This window comes from Microcaecilia unicolor, chromosome 6, assembly GCF_901765095.1.
Source record: "Microcaecilia unicolor chromosome 6, aMicUni1.1, whole genome shotgun sequence".
In the NCBI taxonomy this organism is placed as follows: Eukaryota; Metazoa; Chordata; class Amphibia; order Gymnophiona; family Siphonopidae; genus Microcaecilia; species Microcaecilia unicolor.
The window spans coordinates 271,908,266-271,929,983 of record NC_044036.1 but is presented as its reverse complement, the minus strand read 5'-3'; the positions used below and the strand labels follow the sequence as shown (position 1 = coordinate 271,929,983).

The 21,718-nt window shown below is 42.5% G+C and overlaps 1 protein-coding gene across 3 annotated transcripts in view; it reads right to left on the bottom strand.

The window, feature by feature from the left end:
* The window catches only part of PBX3 (PBX homeobox 3), a 411,372-nt gene that overhangs the window by 40,374 nt on the left and 349,280 nt on the right, over positions 1–21,718 (bottom strand). The gene's annotated exons all lie outside the window — the stretch shown is intronic.

The window sequence follows — 21,718 nt, the reverse complement described above, 5'->3', positions numbered from 1 at the left end:
TCATGGTTCTGTACAATTTCTGAACAAAGTGAAGTGCAAACTGAGAGGGGGGGTCCTAAGTTCAGGGTTTAGAACAGCATTCAATTCAATCTTTTAGAAGCCTGTATACCACATTATCTCCAAAGCCTTAATTTATAAGCATCAAGGAAGCATGGAAAGAACTTATTCTATAATGGAACCTGGGTGCCAAGGTTCCTTTATGGAATACTAGCACAACCTGGTATTAGCATGCCTAACATTTAGGCACCACCTGTAATTACACCAGCCACAGAGTTGGCATAACTGCAAGTGCCTAAATGAGGTAGGGATGCATATAGCTTACAGTATGCTGTACGTCACACTTGTAAGTAGAAGCCCAGCAGTGGCGTTCCTAGGGTGGCTGACACCCGGGGCGGATCGCAGATGCGCCCCCGCCCCCCCCCCCCCGGGGTGCAGCGCGACCCCCCACCCCCGGCGAAAGGATACCCCCCCAGGTGCATTTTTACCTGCTGGGGGGGTGCCGCGCGCCTGTCGGCTTCGCTTGTTCCATGCTCCCTCTGCCCCGGAACAGGAAGTAACCTGTTCCGAGGCAGAAGGAGCACGGAATGAGCGGAGCCGACAGGCGCGCGGCACCCCCCCCCCCCCCAGCAGCGTGCACCCGGGGCAGACCGCCCCCCCCCCTTGGTACGCCACTGGAGCCCAGCCCCTGTCCTGCCCATATTCCTCCCATATGTACACCTTCTTTGCAAATATGTTTTATGTAAATTATGGAAGTATTTACAGAATAGTGCTTAGGTGCCCTGCTTGCACCTTCACAGGTATATGTGCACATATAAGCATAAGTGATAGTATTTAAGGAATTTATGAATGTAAGAGACATATAAATATGGGTACCTAGGTTATACAATTCCCTTTTAGTGGGTATTATTCACTATGGCATGTCGGTGTTTAAAAAAAGATGTCATTCACCATGTTTTGTTTTTTTAATACCCAGCTACTCAGTGCCAGGCCATACTTGGATATCAGTGTTGAATTTTCATGTATAAAGTGGCTGCCAGCACTTCTTCTAGTACTGGCAACATTTCAGCCCTTTTCTGTCCATACTTTACTCAAAATAGGTACCCAGTTAGACTGAATATTGCTGCTACCCAAATAACCCTGGTTCTGCCTTGGCTCCACCCCTGGACCACCCCCAGCTCTATACAGATAACGCAGGGGCACATAGTGATAATTTTCAACAACATTATCTGGAAAATGTTGCTGAAAATTTCTGATTGACTCTGGTCAGCGCTACTTATCTAGGTAGCAGCACCTGTTAACTGGATAAATCGCTTTAAATATCAGGCTGTCAATTGGCAAGTAGGATAGTGAAGCCCTGTGAAAAGGCAAAAATGGTTACTTTTTCTTATTTTGTGAAATATCTACTTAAAAATAACTACTTTGTTGTTAGAATGTGACTTTTTGAAAAAACAAAATCTTAATTCAAAGCCCCACACCAATTTCCAATATCATCTGTGGAGCAAAATAAATGGGTCAATGATCTGACATGGAACAAAAGCAACTCAACGAAACCGGGAAATAACGAAGTTATGCAATGAACTGATGACTTAGTCCCTGCAAGTATCAAAACATCAAAAGGTAACCATTTTCTGACTTACAAGGCTAACCTTTCCTCCCCTACATTATGCACAGGAGCAACAGAGCCCCTGACTCTATGGAGACCTATATTTCACACCTAGAGATTGCAGTGTATTGTAAAGGTCTGAGATCATAAAACAGGATTACTTGAATAAGACCCTAGTTTTATATCCTGGACATATAGATGTCAAATACAGTTAAACCATTGTTCTTAGAATATATTGCGAAAGCCAAAGCAGTCACCAAAATAGAGCTGTTCTGTTTTCCATCACGTAAAGATGGCATGATAAACAAGAAAATATAATAGCTTCTACATACAGTAGATAAATGTCTTTGTGCGGGCAGCTCTACTTTGACCTTTCTGTATGTTATATTGATAATTTTCATGCTATAGTCCAGAGAAATATAGGCAGCAAGTTGTAGTCAATTGAAAGTCAGAATTGTAAAGTCAGTGTGAATTTTGGATTTGAGATGTAATTACTTCCATTCCAAATCTGAATTCAAGGCAACTTGCAAATTAGTACACAAGTTATTTCCTTGCCCAAGAAAACATGCAATCTATGTTATACTGGAGGCAATGGAAGTTGAAGTGTCTTACCCAAGATTACCCATGTTGATATTCTCCATTAGACAAAACATACTTAGCTAATCTTATTTAAAAAGATACTTTTTAAGCTAAGTATTTGATTTTATTTTTCATGTAATAGGGTTAAAAATAAATAAAACGTTGCTTGAACAATCATGACAAAAAGCTCTGCCAATTCTTTCCTTATTTGGATATATACAAAACACATAGTTAAATGAAACCCATAATGAATGCAAGATAATGTAGTGTTATGTGCAAAACTAAATGCACAGTAAGTGTAAAGCCTTTGCGGTAAATACAGGTGGAATACTCAGGATGTGTAACCGAAATCGCCAATGAAATCAAACTCGGTCTGAATACCATGGACTCGTGGGCACTCTTTTCAGCTGAAACTTAACACTGAAAAAACACACTGCCTTATCCTCTCATCTCAACACAATACGTACAAACCCACAACCTTAATCACCCCTGAAAACTCCCTCCCTATCTCAGACAGTCTGAAAATACTCGGTATCACTATCGACTGCAACCTCACATTCGAGAGCCAAGTGAACTCCACAACAAAGAAGATGTTCTATTCATTGTGGAAACTTAAACGTGTAAAACCTTTCTTTCCGAGGGAAATATTTTGCAACCTAATACAATCAATGGTACTAAGCCATGTAGATTACTGCAATGGAATCTATGCGGGATGCAAGGAACAACTCACGAAGAAACTCCAGACTGCTCAAAACACAGCAGCAAGGCTGATTTTTGGTAAACCGCGATTCAAAAGTGCCAAACCCCTCCGAGAAAAACTGCACTGGCTCCCAATCAAAGAACCCATCACCTTCAAAATCTGCACACTGGTCCACAAAATTATCTACAGCCAAGTCCCAGGATATATGACAGACCTCATAGACCTACTAATCAGAAACATTACCAGAACATCCCAAACATACCTAAATCTCCATTACCCAAACTGCAAAGGACTGAAATACAAAGCAACCTATGCATTCAGCTTCTCCTACATAAGCATGCAACTATGGAACACACTACCAAAAGCTGTGAAAACAACCTACAACCACCTAAACTTCAGGAAATTACTAAAAACCAACCTGTTCAAAAAGGCATATCTCACTGACCCAACATAAACACCTACACCCTGCAACACAGCAAATCCAAGCTTGAAATGGACACTTCATAACCTTTCCTCTCCTCGACCCCCACTATAACTGCAACACAGCAAAACCAAAGCTCGAAATGGGCACTATACAACCTTTCCTCTCTTCGACCCAATTGTACCTGTAACATGTGTACCTTAACCGACCACATTATCACATTGTAACTGTTTCTACCGGATTGGTGATTGCCTTTATGGTACTATGCAAGCCACATTGAGCCTGCAAATAGGTGGGAAAATGTGGGATACAAATGCAACAAAATAAATAAATTTACTGCTCAGGGCAGGACCTTCTCACACAGGCACCACTTTACATGCCTGGGATGACAGCACCAACCCTACATGTTATTGGCTCAGGCATGTAATGCAACCTCAGCCCTACACCTGTTAACATATTGATCTGCATGGCGACATATTCCTTGATTCCTGACTGTATCAATATGTTGGTCACCCCACCCCAATCAAATCCCTCCCTCAATCTGACACCTTTCTCCAAATATAAACCTCCAAGATCACCTCTCACGATTCCCCCCATTTGACACTTCCCTCCATATACAAAACCCCAAGATCACCCCCCCCCCCCCCCCAGCTCCTGCTCCATTGGTATCCAGCAACAAAATCAAATACTAAATACTAAAGGGGTGATATCTGGGTATCGGCATTAAATATCCAGTTATGTGCAAATGGCCAGCACTTTACTGGATAAGTGCCAACATTCAGCCTTTAACTGATTAAGTTAAACTAGGCAAAGATAAGACCAGTTAAGTGTCTACTCTGCCTAGACTGTGCCCCTGGATCACCCACTCAATGGCCAGTTTTGGCTTTAATGGTTAGAGAGGATATTCAGCAGCAGCAGCCAGGTAAGTGCTGCTGAATATTCCTCAGGGCCTCCTCAGTGCCTGTTAACTGGGCAACAGGCTCTCTTACCTGGTTAACTGGCTTTGAATATCAACTCCTAAAGGGCCGCCATGACCCCTAATGTAGTATTGTAGTACTACCACTACAGGGCATCCCTTCCATATACGAAGACTATGCTACGGTTCTTGGCAGCCATTTTGTTGCAGGAGCAGAGGGTGACTATTCCTGTCTTACTAACCCACCAGGGAAGTCACGGGGGCTCTCAGGGTGGATTTGTGTGAGCAGGGGAAAGGTTGTTTGGCTATTGGGGGAGGGGTGTGAAAAGGTGGCAGGGCTACTTCATATCCTGTTTAAAGGGGAGGGGTCTCATGGGGTTCGGATATGGTGGGGGTGTCAGAACAGGGGAAGAGTGATCTTTGGGGTTCGATTATAATGAGGGGTGTCAGTGCAGGGGGAAAGGTGATACTTGGAGTTCGCATATGGTGGGGGATGTCGGATTAGGAGGAGAGATGATCTTGGCTGTTCCAGTTTGGTGGGGGTGTCAGATGGGGGGAGGGATTGGATTGGGGAGGGCCAAAATCCTCACTGTAAAAGCTGTGGCTGCATTACCAGACTACTGGTAGCATTATTGCACTTACTGCCTCCTCTTGAGGTGGTGGTTTCTGCAGCCATGCTATTGGCAGTGGTGATAGCTAGCATGTGGTACTGACCCACATGTTAGGTGCCACCTATGACTCTGCCTCTGCTCCACCTCCATCAGATTCAGTCAGTGCTAGTGTGGATTTTTTGCCACACTGGCTGTTTTAATGTGCTTCAGAGGCTGAGAGGGTGCTAATGGCTAAGATATGGTAAAACCTGCATTAGCTGCTTAATGTTGCTTAGTAAACATGCCTCTAAGAGGATGGCATCTTCGACAATCAAGACAAAAATATAAATTAAAGATGTACAGAAAGCAGTCAAAGAAAGGAAGAAAAAAAAATTAATACCGTTTTGCCACTATGGAGATGTGGGGCAATTTTTAAATCATCCATACTGGGAGAAGGACCATTTAAGCTTTGAAAATGCAGTCCACACACATACTTCTCCTCCCATGACCTAAAGCTCTTTGTAGGTCCCTTTACCCACACTAAGGACTAATTAGCAGCTAATTAATAGAGAAGAAATGCTTCTTTACCCAATAAAATCGCTTTGAAAATTGTCCTTGTGCTAATGATTCAACAAATGGCAGCCAGCGAATTTGGTTTTTGTAGTGTGTATTATCAGTAAAATCTTGGCAAAGAGAGTCACATCACTCTGATTTTCATACACTTCTATACGTCTATAGGTTCACGCAGGACTTCCCAAAAGTACTATCGCTAACATATTCTGTCAGCGTCAGCTCTCAACTCTTTTGCTGGTCTGATCATAAAACATCAGCAAAGATCAACATTTTGCATAGTATTCTTACTTATCAGCATTCTGGGATAATTTCAGTTTTGTATCATGTGGCTGGCAGGTCACATTCCATATCCTTATAGAAGAGGCATAGTAGGAACTTGATTTGTGAGAGACTGTGATGCCAATTGTTTCCATAACATTTTGGAATTTGTTTTTGAAGATAATTAATGAAACGTTCACTGTCTTAAATTTAATAAGGAAGAGATATCTAATACTTTGTCTTCCCAGGCTGATTCTCTGTTGTATTCTATATATTGCACTTAATATTATCTTGTCAGTCAGAAAAGCAATAATAGATTAATGAAACCTACCAAATAATTATTCTGGAAAATCTGATTACTGCTTTATTAACAGCTTCATAATTGAAGAATCTCTGTACATCAATTTTATCATCCGTGGATATGGGAGAATCCTCTGTTTATGCACACCTCTGGACCAATCAAACAATAGCTATCACTAATAAAGGTTTATTTAATTCTCACAGTAAAATTTTAATATCACTAGCAGCCTGGGGAAGCATCAGCAAGTGGATTTGCCTGACATCAGATCGTTTCCTTTCTGCTAGTCCCACCACTTCTTAATCTTTAATACCAAGGCAATTAAAATTAATGGCCACTCATCTGGAGCCACTCTGGGCAGTGTTTCCTTGACATCTATTGCTTGATGGGATTACCTAGAGGTTAAACTAACAAGCCAGGTTTAATTGAAAGCAATGAAAGGAGCAGTGATCATACGTTATGTTTAACCTGCATACCATATCTAAATGAGGAACTAAAAATGGAAAACTGTTTTTCACATTAAAATGTGTTTCACATTCACATAAGGGAATTTTTAGCACTGCAGTGCCTGCTTTAGGAAACTGTCTTTAAATAGCTGAAGCCATAATTAATTTATAATTTCATAACTAAGTCTTAAAATGATTTCATTTAATATTTCATTAAAATGCTTCACAATTAACCTTGGCAACAGCTTAGCATCTAGCAAATGGAAAAAGGTAATATTTTGGTCACATATAGGCCTGTATGAGCTTGAACATAACAGTAATAGAAATCTATAGCATTTGCAGGTTACATTAATGTTGCTAGATACCAATGCCTCTTTTAACCTGGCAATAATGTGTGCAGAAAACAGATGTGCTAAATTAGCTTTAGAGAAGTGTATTTCATTTCTGAAGGATGTCTATCCTGGAGTTTAATGTTATGATACTATACTCTAGCTTTCCTTCTTGAAAGGTTATTGTATGGTTTTTACTGGTGCATTTCTTAACTGCTTCATGGTCTTGAATTTCTAACTTAAAAACAAGTAATGTGCCATGACAGCTAATGAATTCGAGAGCATATAGATACTGGTAATAAGCAAAGGATATCACATCAATATCCTGATTAGATACAGTATTAATTGAAGGATTTTTAATAAATTTCTACTAAATAATTTTAACATTGCTTTTTCAAGCACTCCAAACCGATGAACCATGATTCCTAATGAAATGCTGTGCGCATATGATTATTGCATATGCAAATAATTCAGGGCCAATCTATGATTGTTAATCATGTCTACTTATGCAAAATTCAATGGTGAACAAAAATAAAACAGAGTAGTAAATATGCCCACCAGAGACACAAGATGTCTCCTGAGCTGGATCAAATATCTTTTCTGCAGTACGAGAAAAATAAATGCCACATGCTGAATATTTCTAAACATTCCACTAATTGCACAGTTCTGAAATACAGAGGCTATTCTTTCCATACCAAAAGTGTCATAGTAATGATCTGGATTTTGTAAAGCATGTCTTATTTGACAAGGAAAAAAAATGGCAAAAATGAAATGGCTTGGTGGCTCAGCGCTAGTGCTGCTGCATAGAAGATCTGTGTTTAATTTCCAGTCTCTACCACCATTTCATTTTTGATGCTGAGGAGGTAGTGTTCAGTCCTCAGAGAATGAGGAGAGGTGGTGGCAGGAAATCTCAGCCTTTGCATCATGGGATGCTTCTTGAGCACACTTGGGGTGCACACACACTAAGTTTTGGAGAGAGCTATGTCCATCACTGCAATAGCAGGGTTAGGTCAAAGGGTTTTACAATTGGGGGGGGGGGGGGCGGGGGAGGAGAAACCACCAAGTAATTATAAATAAAAGTTCATGGTGCCTTAGCCAAATAGATACCAATGAACTGGAATCCCAAAGGAGCAGGAGACAACTGCCAGGTCAGAAACAAAATAAATAAATAAATAAAGAATATATAAAAACTTCTTTACACGTGGACAGCACCCTCAAATAAGTTGGATAGTAGTTATAATAATTTTGATTTTAAAAAATGTTCTACATAGGTTCTGTACCTTTATGATGCCGCTTTCCATTTGTTTTGGTGTACTGCACTAGGACTAGAATTATCAAGTTTAACTTCTTGAATGATCTATTCACTAAACACTTTGGGGTCAATATTTAAACTTATGGTCAGTGGGGTTTTTTTTAAATGCTGTCCATAGTATTTAAATCAGTTAAATATATTCAGTGGTGCTAAATAAATGTATGACTGTTGCACTGCACATATTCAGCAGCTATTTGTAGAATGGAGTGGTTTAATTTAGGAAAGCCTTTTAGGACCCCAACAGTGGAGATATAGATTATCATTGGATGATATTGTGACCACTTCACTTAGGGACCCTTTTACAAAGGCAAGTACAGGTCTACATGCGTACAATGCACTTCAAATAGGCATTACTGCCCGGCTAGAACGTGCACTTGGCAGTAATTCTGAGTTTGGCGTGTGCTGAAACTCAAGGTAGAAAATAATTTTCTATTGCGAGTGTGTTCCTGGCAGTAATTGACAGTTGGTACGTGCTGGATGGTTACTGCATGGAAAATGCGTGAGCCCTTACCGCTAAGTCAATGGGTGGTGTTAAGGGCTCAGGCTGTAAATAGACGTGAGCTGGTTTTAATTTTGCTGCACGTCCATTTCCCAGACCAAAAAAACCCCCCTTTTTTCTAGGCGCAGTGGAGAAATGGTCCAGCGAGTGTCCAAAACACGCGCCCACACTACCTCAAGCCACTTTTTGGTGCGTCTTTGTAAAAAGGCCCCTAAAATACAAAAATATAAATAATATATTAAAAAACCCAACATTACTAGAAATTACAGCCTGTAATATTTAATTCTAACAGTGTTTGCATTTGTTCTTTATGATGTAAAAAAATAAGTTCAAATTACACTGAAAATTGTTTAATAATTAATTGCCCAATAAAATTAAGCTTTCATAAAATATTAAATACTTTTTCTTCCTGATGACTTAAGACCAATTAATTTTCCTTAACTACATCTACCATTTTAAATAATATGGTTTCAATTATCTCTGTTAATTACAACAATAGGTGTTTGCTAAATCAAATATACTTTATTTGGAAGATATACAAGTTTTCCATATTTCGAGCAGTAGTTTATTTTTCTTTATAAACTACTCTTAAAGGTATGATTTGCTGTTCATACTTTATAAATACAGCACAAGTTGTAGTACCAGTAGAGTGAAAACAACAGCACTAGTATCAGTTATTCCTTGTAAATTTTTTGCAACTTCTCAACTGCAGCTAGCTATGGATATTTTGAAATTAAGCATGCTCACTTGCTCCTGCCTCAGGTGCCGCCATCTTCAAAATGGTATGCTATGATCATAATCCGCCTTGGATTAGGTGGACTATAAATAAACCATACATCAGATGTCATCAGGATGAAACAGCTTTTTCAGGGCTTAGAACTTGGAATAGAGTTCTAAGCACGTGTGACCCTTCCACAGAGCAGTAATCTCAGTTACAAGTTTTGTTTTTCCACTCTGCCGATCAAACACAAAAAGTAATGATGTTTATCTGTAACAGGTGCTTTCCATAGTATAGGCCATAAACTTCCCATATTTTTCACAATGAAAAAAAAACTTGAATAGAAAGAAACCTTGATTCTTCTTCTATGGTGGAACAGATTCTTTGGCCTTGGTCTGGAAAAGAAGGCAGATTAATACTTGTAAGAGACTGGGATGGCTGGAGAGAGATTGGGATCATGATAAAGGTCAATCTGGGTGGTGCTGATAAATCTGAGACAGTTTCTATTCCAAATTATAGAGAGGACTCATGCATCTTTTGTGACTTCCTACCAAGCTGGAAGGAAAAATTGATCCTGGACCCCTCACTCACACACAGGCAGGGCAGGATGAGTATTCTACAGAGGCCTGACAGTCAAAAAGATGACTGTTGCTTAGATTACATAAGTACATAAGTATTGCCATACTGGTCTCGGACAGACCACAGGTATATCAAGCCCAGCATCCTGTTTCCAACAGTGGCCAACCCAGGTCACAAATACCTGGCAAGATCCCAAAAAAGTACAAAACATTTTATGCTGCTTATCCCAGAAATAAGCAGGAGTCACTTATTTAGGCCAATCCCTTTCTGTCTTGGCTTTAAGGCAACAGGGCTTTGACTTTGTGGAAGTTGATTTTGGTAGTAATAACTGTATCAACAACTATCTGAAAGAAGTACACTTAATAGCGGAAGTTGATATAGAAGGCAGAACTTTTGAGAGATGCTGAAGTGTAGAACAATGATCTTTACTCATGCCAACTGTCTCTTTCTGCAAAGAGGGAGTCTCCAGTGCAAGAAGCATCTGCTAATTTGGCATGGACATCTTCAACTAAGCCAGAAACTCACGATCAGGACAGGAATATAACTGCAATTGCAGAAGTGTGAATTCTAGCTAAGGCTTCAGAGGCATCATAACTTGTTCTGATGAGTGCCACACTCATCAGCCTTTGAAAGTAAAGTAGCTAGCTGGGTTTGTGCTTGCACAGAAAGAATAGGCAAAAAACCCTGCGCTTTCTGAAAGATTGCCAACCCTACCATCATTACCATCTTGATGAAGCTTTTGTACCTTCTGACAAGGATTGGGTTATAAAGTTACTGTTGGACCTCATGGCCATTTGTGCCACTTCTCAATTGCTCCACAGAACTGTTTTCGTTTTGAAAGAATGATCGGTAAATAGAAGTTGTTACTTATTTACTTGTTGTACAGAAATAATGATGTAAATTTATTGTGCTACTATCGCCCATGAATATGTCACCAATTTACACCAACATTTGCAGAGTGCATTTGCCTTTGCCCAAAAGAACTTGGAAAGTAGCGCTCGAGGTAGAAAAGCCTACTTTGATCAAGGGACTACCTCATAGGAATACCACATTGGTGACAAGGTGTTCACCTTCAAACTATGACCTAGGCTTAAGAAAATGAAATGTTTGCACAGTTGGCATGGTCCTATTGTGGAAAAGGCTTCACCTGTGGCTTACCAAATTCACCTAATGAAAACTTCTCAAGGTGAAGTTTCCCTTACATGGGTCCACATCAGTCTTGAGACTGTGTCATGTCAGTCACTTTGTCCCAGATGTACAAATTGTTGACGTGCCCAAACTAACCATGAAGCAGAATAGCTTATTCTTCTTTTGTTTTTCAGCTACAGAAATGAATTTTTAAGATTCTGTTCCTGGTTTTCATGCTGATCGGAGCTGTTGCCAAATTGATTGACCCTGTTCCCATACCTGGTGTCGTTTTCAAGATGTTCCTGACTTTCGGCCTACTCAATCCACTTGTGGTTCTGAACATTTCTTTCCCTTGTTCCCTCATGTTTTCCATGGTCTAGTCCTGACTAGTGGATTCCTTTTCCCAAGAATTTTGTTGTTCGTGTTAGGGGAAGATTTTTTTTTTTTTTACCTTGCCACAGATCCAGTTGTTTCTGAAATTGAAGTTCTGAATGTGTTTTATTGACATCTTATTGATGTTATTCCTGAACTGTGAAAACAACAAAACAAGCGAAAGGTATCCAGAAGGACCAGACTGAAGCCACAGATGTTGGAAACCAGAATAATTTATTACGACCCAACACAGTCCGTGGTTTCGGCCGAAAAGGCCTTCTTCAGGGGTCTTCAGACTGGCTTATACTGGTATTCCTCCAAAAAGGATCTCACAAAAGTGAGACGATCTATGGGATGCCATTTACCAGTCCTGGAAACTGCTGATTCTTCTAAAAGCACTTTCCAAACATTTAATCAGCAGTTTCCAGGACTGGTAAATGGCATCCCATAGATCGTCTCACTTTTGTGAGATCCTTTTTGGAGGAATACCAGTATAAGCCAGTCTGAAGACCCCTGAACAAGGCCTTTTTGGCCGAAACACGGACCGTGTTGGGTCGTAATAAATTATTCTGGTTTCCAACATCTGTGGCTTCAGTATGGTCCTTCTGGATACCTTCCGCTTGTTTTGTTGTTTTCTTGTTTTTTTGCGGGAGATTTTGGACTCTCTGTTGTTTTTAGGACATTCCTGAACTGTGTCCACTCCTTATATTTTAAGACTCTCTCCATCATGATCATCTTGTAGACCATCTTGTTCTTGTTTGCTGTCTTCTTGGTGCACAGGCGGTTTTCTATCACAGCATCATTCATCATGATCTATCACCATTGACTCTGAGATTGCATGATTTCGTGGAGACCACCCCTGTTTAATTCTCCACTATGCTGACTCTGTTTTCAGTATTATGTCTTGTACTAATTTTGATGATGCTTTTGCCATGCATCACATAGTACTATATGATTTGATATTGATTATTGTTTCATGTGTTAAGACATTGTACTAACATCATATTATTTGTTCTAGTATTCATTTATTTGCTGTATTAGCATTTTTGAAGTTACTTTTGAACATTGCTATATGATTGACTAAAGTATTTGCTTCTAGTTTTCAATTATTCAGTGCTAGTTTGGAGTTTGCTGTTATATTCATATGTTGATGCATCTTTATAATCTTGGCCATGAGTCTTGGTTCTAACCTGTCTAGTTGCATTGTTAGTTAGCATGGAGATGGAATAGTCTTGACCATGAGTCTTGTTTCCAACCTGTCTAGTTGCATTGTTAGTTAGCATGGAGATGGAATAGACCCCTTTGTAGCTAATTCTACCTCGGGGGGGGGGGGGGATGTAGGGGTATTTTCCTGCTATCTCACCTTTGCTGGTCAGAGACATTGTAAGCCTGACTCATCTTTTGCTGAGCTACTATGGATCCTACAGCCTGTGGCCTGAATACATCAGAAACCAGATTTCTACAAAGGCAAATTACTTCTTGGCATAGCTGTGCTGCTGACTTCATCAAGAACCTATGTCTACATGCACTGGCCGTCCACCTTGGCTCCTGGGAGCATGCGGAGTGAACTTCTCAGGAACAGTGTCTCCTGTAATAACTGTGAACAATGGAGGGGCGCTTGCTACAATCAGACTCGTGACTGATAAGTTATTCTAGCTGGACACTCACAAGCCCTCTTTGTCATGACTGTGGGTTATCTGCTGGACAGAGATACCTGGTTGGTGATTGGTCCACATGTCACCTGACTGAGAGCAGGGCCAAGGATGGGGGATGAGAGAGAAATCAGAAGTCTGGGGAGAAGAGAAGAAGATTTGCCTGGTGTATGGTTCTCTCTCAGAGGAGTTAGAGACTGACTTTTGGCCTGAACACCAATGAACTTAATTCCTTGTGATAAAAGCTGACAAGGTCAGTTTAGTTGTGGCTCTGTGGATTCTCCAAAGACTGTGTAACCGGTGCACCGAGCAAAGACCTTGGACTTTATTTCTGAGCAGGGGATAGTCTCACAGATACCCTGATGGAGTCTCAAAGGAGGAATCCTGTTCTTCACAACACTGGAAGTCTGGAGTCTATGGACTGCAAAGAGTGAAAGAAGCAGGATTTTCCTTCCTATAATTTTGACTTAGCGAGTTTATGGTTTTTGCCTGCAACTTTGGTTATAACCCTGTACTTAGCCTAACTTTGCTGCTAAGTGTGTAAACTTCTCAGGATATATTATAGGTGTAATTCCTCACAATCTTCTTAGGGTATTATAGTAGTGTAATCATATATATATAGATACAGAAATATCTATTGGTAATCAGTATTTTTGTAGTACACAAGTATATTTTTGTAACTTGCTTTACAGTTTGCCATACTGTTATTTTTATATCTATAATAAACAATATGAACGCATAGTGTCAGTTGTTTTGGTGGGAGCCTCTATATATTTTGGAAGGCTAAAAATGTCAGTTTTTCATTCTGTTTCTTGTTGAAGTAGAAAGGGAATTTATTTGGCCATATTGTGGACAAAGTTTGGTAGGGTTAATTTGTGTCACGATTCATCTATGGACATGGTTTCACATAGGCGACCAATAAATAAACTGAATACCCTACAGTGTCTGACTGGGTTAAAAACTGGTTAAATGGAAGGAGACAGAGGATAGTGGTAAATGGAGTTTGCTCCAAGGGAAAGGATGTTATCAGTGGTGTACCACAGGGATAGGTCCTTAGGCCAGATTGTTTTTTAACGTCTTTGTGAGTGATATTGTGGAAGGACTGTCTGGTTATGTTTGTCTCTTTGCAGACAATCTCAACCTCATTTATAATATTGTGTAGAATTCTGGAAGTTGCACTTTCAAAAAGATATAAACAGCATGGAGTCAGTCCAGAGGGCGGCTACTAAAAAGTGTATGGGGACAGACTTAAAGATTTCAATATGTATACTTTGGAAGAAAGGTGAGAAAATTTATGTCTTACCTGATAATTTTCTTCCCTTAGTCCTGCCAGACCAGTCTAGATGAATGGGCAGTTATGTTCATCCACCAGTGGATGAAGACAGACATAGAAAGTAGGTCCATGCGATTCACTCTCTTAAAGCCCTGCGCAGCTGCAGAATGCTCAGTATATTGTCCAGCCAAGCCATGGTGCTTGACTCTGAACAATCAGGCAAGAAAATAAAAGAGAGAAACTATCTTCACCAACATATGACTGCAAACAGCACGAAACGCTCAATTGGACTCCAGAAATTCACAGAGTCAGGAGCGGCGCAAACAGCTCACCTGATACCGAAGCAGGAAGGCATAGCTTCCACCAACCAACAGATATGACACCAAGGCAGGAGACATGCTGTCAGTCAAAATGTGACTGAAGGTAACAGGCAAACTCGCTACCTACAGACAGATATACCACCGAGTCGGGGGACACAGTCTCTACACAAACAGGACTGGAGGAAAAGGGTACATAAGTACATAAGTACATAAGTAGTGCCATACTGGGAAAGACCAAAGGTCCATCTAGCCCAGCATCCTGTCACCGACAGTGGCCAATCCAGGTCAAGGGCACCTGGCACGCTCCCCAAACGTAAAAACATTCCAGACAAGTTATACCTAAAAATGCGGAATTTTTCCAAGTCCATTTAATAGCGGTCTATGGACTTGTCCTTTAGGAATCTATCTAACCCCTTTTTAAACTCCGTCAAGCTAACCGCCCGTACCACGTTCTCCGGCAACGAATTCCAGAGTCTAATTACACGTTGGGTGAAGAAAAATTTTCTCCGATTCGTTTTAAATTTACCACACTGTAGCTTCAACTCATGCCCTCTAGTCCTAGTATTTTTGGATAGCGTGAACAGTCGCTTCACATCCACCCGATCCATTCCACTCATTATTTTATACACTTCTATCATATCTCCCCTCAGCCGTCTCTTCTCCAAGCTGAAAAGCCCTAGCCTTCTCAGCCTCTCTTCATAGGAAAGTCGTCCCATCCCCACTATCATTTTCGTCGCCCTTCGCTGTACCTTTTCCAATTCTACTATATCTTTTTTGAGATACGGAGACCAGTACTGAACATAATACTCCAGGTGCGGTCGCACCATGGAGCGATACAACGGCATTATAACATCCGCACACCTGGACTCCATACCCTTCCTAATAACACCCAACATTCTATTCGCTTTCCTAGCCGCAGCAGCACACTGAGCAGAAGGTTTCAGTGTATCATCGACGACGACACCCAGATCCCTTTCTTGATCCGTAACTCCTAACGCGGAACCTTGCAAGACGTAGCTATAATTCGGGTTCCTCTTACCCACATGCATCACTTTGCACTTGTCAACATTGAACTTCATCTGCCACTTGCACGCCCATTCTCCCAGTCTCGCAAGGTCCTCCTGTAATCGTTCACATTCCTCCTGCGACTTGACGACCCTGAATAATTTTGTGTCATCGGCGAATTTAATTACCTCACTAGTTATTCCCATCTCTAGGTCATTTATAAATACATTAAAAAGCAACGGACCCAGCACAGACCCCTGCGGGACCCCACTAACTACCCTCCTCCACTGAGAATACTGGCCACGCAATCCTACTCTCTGCTTCCTATCTTACACCGCCAGCCAGTTGATGCACCAAACCAGGAGGTAGCCCCCCCCCCCAGGCCCTTTTCACCAAAGTAGGCCCGCAGGCAACCAACAGGGCACTACTGCACAGAGTGATGAGGTATCATCGAAAAACGAGCATGAAGACTGATGTCATGAAAGGAAACATACCTGCAAAATGTCTAGACAATAGGGAGAGTTCTGGACTGGTCTGGTAGGCCTAAAGGAAAGAAAATTATCAGGTAAAACGTAAATTTTCTCTTCCTTTGCATCCATGCCAGACCAGTCTAGATGAATGGGATGTGATAAAGCAGTTCCCTAAATAGGGTAGGACTAGCCCAAAGAAAAAAGAATGAGGCAGACAGGCAGGAAACACAGCAGATCCCCAACCAAGAAGGAACACCCCTAAAGACCACAATGGACCAAGGCAGCAAACTCCAACTGAGGCCAAAAGGCAGACGGAGCCCAGGAAAAAGGCTAGGAACACAACCCAGTGGATTGAAAGGAAAACTGCTGCCAACCTTATGCGGAAGTGACATTCCCCACCACTTCTACAGCTGGGGGCCCAAAGGCATCCTGAACGTAATACCCTCAGAAAAGGTCAACAGCAAAATCACTGGGAGAGCCAATGACAGCAAAAGAAGGATGAGTACACAGACATCCGTGGCACCAGCAGAGGAGCATGCTCCAGACAAACACTATGGCCTACCACCTCCGTGGGAGGTGCACAAAACAGGCTCCAGACTGTAGGGAGGCACCCAAAATAATGTTGCTGACTTGACAGGCCAGCTTGAGATGAATCTCTCTAGAGGAACCAAGAGCGGAACTGCCAGAAGGCAAGGGAGGGGCCACTGACAATCCAATTTGCTGCAAAAGAGCAGCCCCTGCCAGAGAGAGCGTAGATGGAAGCCCAACCGAGCTGCCCAGTACTGGAAGACAGCCGACACCTCCAAGGAAGGAGACCAAGCAGAACAACCATCTCCACCGACAGCAGAGATCCACTTGAAAATGGAAAACCCAGAAAGCCTGGACTCCACTAAGAACATCAAGCTGAACATATACAACCAAGAACTGGGCACGGAAAGAACTCAAGATGTTCCAGCTCATACGGTGGTCCAAGTATGCTCCCTACCAAGGAGCAGACCGAGTCGTAGGACCTGATCCAAACAGAGAGAGAAGAGATGAAGTATTCCCCAGGGAGTAAAGGCTGAGCCCCGCCGAGCCCAGGTGAATGTAAGTCCCCTGGAACTGAAGGAGCTGAGCCCCGGTGAAGTAGGTCCGCCACAATGAGAAAAGTAGACCCTGTAGGCTCACAGGAGTGAAGTGCTGCCAGCACCCACCAAGCCTGCACCAGACTGGCGTGGACCGGAACCGTTCTGCTCAGAACACCAACAGAGAGCAATGTGGTGCCCTACCGCTCCAAAGTGGCCAATACCACATGACCAGCTCACTCAACTGTATCCCAGAGGGGTAGAGGACAACACAGAGTAGCCCTGGAAACAGAAAGATTCAAGAAGCAAATCAGAGCAAAGTTCTGACTCGCTGACTTACTACTACTACTACTACTACTATTTAGCATTTCTATAGTGCTACAAGGCGTACGCAGCGCTGCACAAACATAGAAGAAAGACGGTCCCTGCTCAAAGAGCTTACAATCTAATAGACAAAAAAAAATAAAATAAAATAAAGTAAGCAAATCAATTAATGTGAACGGGAAGGAAGAGAGGAGGATAGGTGGAGGCGAGTGGTTACAAGTGGTTACGAGTCAAAAGCAATGTTAAAGAGGTGGGCTTTCAGTCTAGATTTAAAGGTGGCCAAGGATGGGGCAAGACGTAGGGGCTCAGGAAGTTTATTCCAGGCGTAGGGTGCAGCGAGACAGAAGACGCGAAGTCTGGAGTTGACAGTAGTGGAGAAGGGAACAGATAAGAAGGATTTATCCATGGAGCGGAGTGCACGGGAAGGGGTGTAGGGAAGGACGAGTGTGGAGAGATACTGGGGAGCAGCAGAGTGAGTACATTTATAGGTTAGTAGAAGAAGTTTGAACAGGATGCGAGAACGGATAGGGAGCCAATGAAGGGTCTTGAGGAGAGGGGTAGTATGAGTAAAGCGACCCTGGCGGAAGACGAGACGGGCAGCAGAGTTTTGAACCGACTGGAGGGGGGAGAGGTGACTAAGTGGGAGGCCAGCAAGAAGCAGCTTGCAGTAGTCTAAACGAGAGGTGACAAGGGTGTGGATGAGGGTTTTGGTAGAGTGCTCGGAAAGAAAGGGGCGGATTTTGAGGAAAAGCGGGCCGCGGAGGAAGACCACTACTTGCAGAAGAGCAGACCTCCAGAACAGAGGCCTATATACTCAAAGAGAGGAGCCTGGCATAGCAGCAAAACTTCAGAGACTTCCAAAGACCGAAGAGCAAAGCCCAGTGCCAAGATGTCTGCAACTCCTCAGAATGAAGCGAGGTGCAGCTGAGAAATACTGGAAAAGCTTGTTACCCCATAAATAGGAGATTGGCGCAGCTGGAAAAACTGGAAAAGCCTGCCAAATGAGGAGACTGATGCAGCTGTGAAATATTGGAGAGAACTGCAACCCTGAAGAGAGGAGTCCAGTGCAGCTACGCAACACCAGTGATGTCTACAATTCTGAAGAGAGGAGACTGGTGCAGCTATGAGATACTGGCAAGGTCTGCAACTCCAAAGAGAGGAGACTGGTGCAGCTGTGAGATACTGGCAAGGCCTGCAACTCCAAAGAAAGGAGATTGGTGCAGCTGAGGAATACCAGCAAGATCTGCAACCCCAAAGGGAGGAGACTGGTACAGCTGAGAAATACCGGCAGGGTTTGTGATTCCAAAGAGAGGAGACTGGTGCAGGAGAGAAACAGTGGCCAGGTCTCCAAATTCGAAGAGAGAAGACTGGTGCAGGTGAGAAACAGTGGCCAGGTCTGCAACTTCGAAGAGAGAAGACTGGTGCAGGTGAGAAACAGTGGCCAGGTCTGCAACTTCGAAGAGAGAAGACTGGTGCAGGTGAGAAACAGTGGCCAGGTCTGCAACTCCGAAGAGAGGAGACTGGTGCAGGTGAGAAACAGTGGCCAGGTTTGCAACTCCAAAGAGAGGAGACTGGTGAAGGTGAGAAATGAAGACCAGGTCTGCAACTCCAAAGAGAGGAGACTGATGCAGGTGAGAAATACAGTCTGGGTCTGCAACTCCGAAGAGAGGAGACTGGTGCAGCTGAGAAAATTTGGCAGACCGCTGCTCTAAAACAGGAAACTGGTACAACTGAGAAACACCGGCCATGGCTGCCAGACTGAAGAGAAGAGACAAGTGCCATGGTGAAATACTGGCCAGGTTTGCCACTCTGAAGAGAAGAGACTGATGTAGGTGGAAATACAGGCAAAGCCAGCCACTCCGAAGAGGGAAAACTGACCCCGCTGTGAAAACACTGAACTGGACTGAAACTCCAAAGAACAGAGAAGCTTTGGCACCCATAAGACGTCTACAAGACTGAAACGAGGAGACCGGTTCCATTGAGAGACACAGAAGATGCCTGACACTCCAAAGCGAGGCAACAGGAACAGCCGAGAAAACCTGGAGCTCCCCACAACCCCAGAAACAAAAGACCGGGGGAACCAAGGAAAGGTCCACAACCCCGAAGGGACAGAGACTGATGCCCCAGTGAAACAACAGAGATGCAACAACCCCGAAGATTGAAGGCTGTCATAGTTCTGAAACCCCAGAGATGGTCACAACTCTGGACAAGGTGAGAGGCCTGCATCCCAGCTGAGAAGACTGAAAAGGTCTGACACGCACAAGAAAAGAGACTGGAGTAGGAGAGAAAACACCAGAAACAGTTCCACCTCAAGAGGGAGGATAAAAGGGATGAGAACTCGGGTCCCTAGAATGACCATCAGGCTAGTCCGCAACCCAGACCAAAGACAAGTAGTGCCACAGAGAAGTAGCTGCTGTTGCAGCTCCAGAGGTAACAGCTATCACCCCAAAGAGAGGAAACCGCCAAAGCCAAAAAAACATCTGGCCCGACTCCTCGGCAAGCAAGAATTAGACCCACAGCAGTGACACTATACAAACCCAGGGGAAGGGCAACAGAAAACAGACAAGACCACTGTCGCTCTAAAATGCATACAACTTGCGGACAGTTACAATCCCTGGATTATAAATTTTCGGAGGCGGATACAAACTGATCTTAAAATATGCAGTGTTTTGCTGATGTTTGGATATCGAACTGATTTGTTCACCCTGACTGGGGAGGAGGCCAAGACCCAGGACCCTGTTGACAGTAAGTAGGATAAAACAGACACCCGACCTCTTGGGGCCACCTAGGGTTGCAGACCCTTCCTGATGGACGAAGGCCCCTTTACTTAGCGGAGTGCTGTGACATCCTCTGGGATCTCTGCATCTGCTCAACCAAAGAACTGCCAGAGAGCATAACAAGCCATCACTTACCTATCAACACCAGAAAATAACTTGCCACAAGAAAATCTACAATTTGCAGCTCTGTGAGATAGTGTTACACACTACCAGGAGAAAAAAGCTTCAAGGTCAGAGTCCTGGAAGCATAATCAATCCTGCTGCACAAGTCTAGTAGGTGCACCATCTGCTGAAGACAGAAAATATTGGCAAGTGCTTCATCTACACCACTCTTTTAGTACAGTGATGTCACAAAAGATTGTGGTGCTGCTTCCGTCTGTTGGCATAGTGGTGTCAACCAATGTGTCTAGACTGGTCTGGCAGGATAAGCAGAAAATTTCTTTCATCGATTTAAAAATAGTACTTATGATTACACGGTAATAACGTTAAGAGCAAACTTTTAGCTCTAATCTTCTCACTGTGCCCCGGACTCTGATAATTTTAATTTTCAATTGGTCCAGCAATTTACCCACTATGAATGACACTAAAGACAAGTCAGTGTGTAATGGTTATTTATTTGTTCATGGTATTGCATTTTCCTGGTTCCAGTCTTAGCTTACTAACTGATCTTTTTTGGGTTTACAATACAGCTCATTTTAGGTTTACTTCAGGACTTAGTCCTTGGCTCCATCCTCTTTAACATCTTTCTCTCTCCACTTGCTTTATTAATTCAGTCTCTTGGCTTCACCTTTTTTATTTATGCTGACAATATACAGTTTCTAGTTCCATTAGATTCCTCTTCCTCCAACATAATGGCCACAATATCCTCACATCTGGATAAGATTGCAGTCTGGCTTTCTGAAAATCATATAAAACTCAACTCTTCTAAATCGGATGCTATCATTTTTTCTATGTAGTCCTCTGTACCATCATTTGTCCCACCTGAGATCCACGGCTTTGAAATTCCCTTTAAAGACTGTAAAATTCTTGGAATCATTCTTGATAATTCTTTGTCTTGTTGGAGCCAAATCTCCAATGTAGTTATGAAAAGCATTTTCACTCTGAGACGAATTCACTGTCACCCTATCCTTAATTTATCTTCTCGCTGGATCCTTCTACTAGCCCTGGTGATATCAAAGATCGATTATTGTAATTCACTATACCAGAAGACTGCTGCTCATTCAAAACACAGCCATCAAAGAAAAAATAAGATCATGCCTTCTTCTTGCTCATCTCCAAACACTGGTTGCTGGTGTCTTTTTGTATCTCTTTTAAATATGTGACTGTCATGTGTCAGGTCTTACATTCTAGAATACCATCTTTTCTCTCTAATCTTCTAATTCTACTCTTTGCTCTTCTAATGAACTCCTCAAAATTGTCATATCTGGCTAGACACTATCCGTAACGCCTGCTTCAGTGCCATTGCCCTGTCGTGGAATTCTTTCCCTCTCTCCGTTAGAGTTAATGCTCATC